This window comes from Mandrillus leucophaeus, unplaced genomic scaffold, assembly GCF_000951045.1.
Source record: "Mandrillus leucophaeus isolate KB7577 unplaced genomic scaffold, Mleu.le_1.0 Scaffold7, whole genome shotgun sequence".
Taxonomy (NCBI): Eukaryota; Metazoa; Chordata; class Mammalia; order Primates; family Cercopithecidae; genus Mandrillus; species Mandrillus leucophaeus.
In genome coordinates, this window is record NW_012107585.1 from 5,238,668 (window position 1) to 5,242,539 (window position 3,872).

Consider the following 3,872-nt stretch of genomic DNA (forward strand, 5'->3'; position numbering starts at 1 on the left):
GCAATGTACTAAGTGCTTTAGACACATTATTAATCATCATAAAAATGTATCAAGTTCCTACCAGCCTGGACAACATGGTGAACCCCACCTCTACAAAAAATACAAAAATTAGCCAGGTGTGATGGTGCCTGTCTCTAGCACCAGCTACTCAGGAGGCTGAGGTGGGAGCATGGCTTGAGCCTGGTAGGCAGAGGTTGCAGTAAACAATGATTGTGCCATTGCACTCCAGCCTGGATGTCAGAGTAAGACTCTATCTCAAAAAAAAGTATCAAGTTCCTATTATATGTTAGGAACTGTGCTGGACCTTAAGACCCACTAGTGACAAAATTATTGACTTACATAGTGCATAGAAAGGTTAACTAACTTTCTTAGGGTTATTTTGGCTAGTAACTGAGGGAGACTTGACTTGAAACCAGAGCTTACTCTAGAAACCATGTTCTTAACCACTGTATTAAATTTCCTATTGTGTGAATTATGGACATGTCTTGGTGAGGCCATGTCCATTTTGCCCATACTCTTTTTTTTTTTTTTTTTTTGAGACAGAGTCACGCTCAGGTGTGAGCCACTGCACTCGGCCCACACTCTTACACAAACACTGATGGAATACTCCTTGAGGATGAGAAATCGTGTTTTCTAAAATTTTTTTTTTCTTTTGATGGAGACTCACTCTGTCACCCAGGCAGGAGTGCAGTGGTACGAACTCGGATCAATGTAACCTCTGCCTCCCAGGCTCAAGTGATTCTCCTGCCTCAGCCTCCCGAGTAGCTGGGACTACAGTCATGAGCCACCACACTTGGCTAATTTTTGTGTTTTTTTGTAAAGACAGGTTTCACCACGTTGACCAGGCTGGTCTTGAGCTCCTGACCTCAAGTGATCTGCCCACCTTGGCCTCCCAAAGTGCTGGGATTATAGGCGTGAGCCACCGTGCCCAGCATGTTTTCTAAAATTTTCTAAAATCTTGAAATTCTCATATAATGATATAATAATACCAAACCCCACCAACCTTCAATGGTGTCTCAATAAATACTGGTCAACTGCCTTGGTAACTATATAATTCAATATATTTCTTTATAGTTTAGAAACTTTAAAAAATTATTTTGCTGGCTGGGTGTGGCAGCTCATGCCTATAATCCCAGCACTTTGGGAGGCCAAAGTGGGAAGATTGTTTGAAGCCAGTCGTTTGGGACCTGCCTGGTCAACATAGTGAGACCCTATCTCTACAAAAAATATTTTAAAATTAATTGGGCGTGGTGGCACATGCCTGCAGTTTCAGTTACTTGGGAGGCTAAGGCAGGAGGACTGGTTGAGCTGAGGAGTTCACAGCTGCAGTGAGTTATGATTATGCCACTATACTCCAGCCTGGGCAACAGAGCAAGACCCTGTCTCTAAAAAATATAAGTATAGGCTGGGCACGGTGGCTCAAGCCTGTAATCCCAGCACTTTGGGAGGCCGAGGTGGGTGGATCACGAGGTCAGGAGATCGAGACCATCCTGGCTAACATGGTGAAACCCCGTCTCTACTAAAAATACAAAAAACTACTAGCCGGGCGTGGTGGCGGGCGCCTGTAGTCCCAGCTACTTGGGAGGCTGAGGCGGGAGAATGGCGTGAACCTGGGAGGCGGAGGTTGCAGTGAGCCGAGATCGTACCACTGCACTCCAGCCTGGCAACAGGGGGGGATTTTTTTTAAAAAAAAAAAAAAAAAAGGAAAAGAAAAAAAATGTGTGTGTATATATATGTGTGTATATATATGTGTGTGTATATATATGTGTGTATATATATATACACACACATACACATTACTTAATGGGAAAATTAACTATTAAGATAGTTCCATTACACCAACTATCTTTACAGAACATTTAATATGCATATATATCCCACACCTACACATGTGCCCCCCACACAAACATAGCTACATTTTCTAGGACATGCGATTAAATTTTGACCCTTTAGAAGATGACAATTCCTCTGATCATAGGAAGGCACCATGAAACCCATAGAGGCTTTTTACATAAAGTTAGAAGGGTAGCAGTAGCAATGCTAACAAAACCATGGAAAACAGATTCACAGGACATTTTACCTACCCACCAGCAAAAGTTTTTAGTTATCCTGGGACCTGGATGAGATACAATGTCCATAATCAGTTTACTCTGAAATTGACAAAGAACACTAATGGGAGGAAATTCACTTAAGAAACAGTGTTAGTATGAGCAGTATCAATAGGTATAAATAACTTGCCTGCCAACAGATTAAACCAGAATGTAATGTGGAAGGAACAAGATGTAACAAATGTTTGGCAAATTCTTGAGATGAAAAAAAACTAGGAAATGTTTTAAAATAGCTGGAGATGAATGATACATGTAGCAAAACACATCAACAATGTGTTTAAAGCCAAGATCATTGAAAAGAAGCAGGAAAATATGAGCACATAGAAAATGAAACCACAAATCTTTCTAGATGTGGGCACTGGAAGAACCAAAAATAGCCAACCTGAGCATAAAGCAGTCATTTTCTGATGAGTTTGGGCAACGGCGACAGCCAAATCATTCTAAGAGGGTAGGGGAGAGTAGAAAGCAATTTAGTTAATGTTGGCAGCAATCGCCTCAAAGCAGAGGAGCTTTTTGGTTATTTATTTGCCTAAGTGGTATGGCTGTGTTATGGGCTGGTTTTCCAGAAGAGAATCCCTAAAAGCAGCCGAAGCACCCTTGGGTTTGCATCATAGCCCATCATGTATGTAGCCCATTTATATCTTTCTCAGGCAACAAACCTCATGGTTAAGTTGTAGAAGCCTGTCATTTTATTTTATTTATTTATTTGTTTATTTCTTTGTTTGTTTGTTTGAGACAGGGTCTTGCTCTGTCATCCAGGCTAAAGTGCAGTAGCGTGATCACAGCTCACTTCAGCATCAACCTCCCCGTACTCATGTGATCCTCCCACCTCAGCCTCCATAGTAGCTGAGACTATAGGCTCGAGCTACTGTGCTAGACTAATTTTTGGATTTTCTGTAGAGGCGGGGTTTTGCCACATTGCCCAGGCTGGTCTTAAACTCCTGGGCTTAAGTGATCCACCCACCTCGACCTACCAAAGTGCTAGGATTATAGGCGTGAGCCACCATGCCCAGCCGAAGCCTGTCATTCTGTCTTTCTTTTTATTTTTCTCCCTTTTTTTTTTTTTGAGACAGAGTCTCTGTCACTGAAGTTGGAGTGCAGTGGCCCAATCTTGGCTCACTGCCAACTTCTGCCTACCGGGTTTAGATGATTCTCCTGCCTCGGCCTCCCAAGTAGCTAAGACTACAGGTGCATACACCACGCCGGCTAATTTCTGTATTTTTCTTCATGTTGAGATGAAGTTTCTTCATGTTGGCCAGGCTGGTCTCAAACTCCTGACCTTAAGTGATCTGCCTACCTCAGCCTCCCAAAGTGCTGGGATTACAAGCATAAGCCACTGCGCCTGTCCCAAAGCCTGTCATTTTAAACTAGGGTTTCTCAACTCTGCACTATTGACATTTGGGGCCACACAGGGTGTCCTGGACATTAAAAGATGTTTGGCAGCATCTCTAGTCTCCATCCATTAGATGCCAATAACACCTCCTTCCTCCCAGTTATGACAACCCCAAATGTCTCCAAACATTGCCCAATATCCCTAGGGTATTAGAAGGAGGTCAAAATCACCCCCAGACCAAGCACGGTGGCTCATGTTTGTAATCCCAGCACTCTGGGAGGTCGAGGCAGGCCGATCACGTGAGGTCAGGAGTTCGAGAACAGCCTAGCCAACGTGGTGAAACCCTGTCTCTACTAAAAATACAAAAATGAGCTGCGCATGGTGGCATGTACCTGTAATCCCAGCTACTCGAGAGGCTGAGGCAGGAGAAT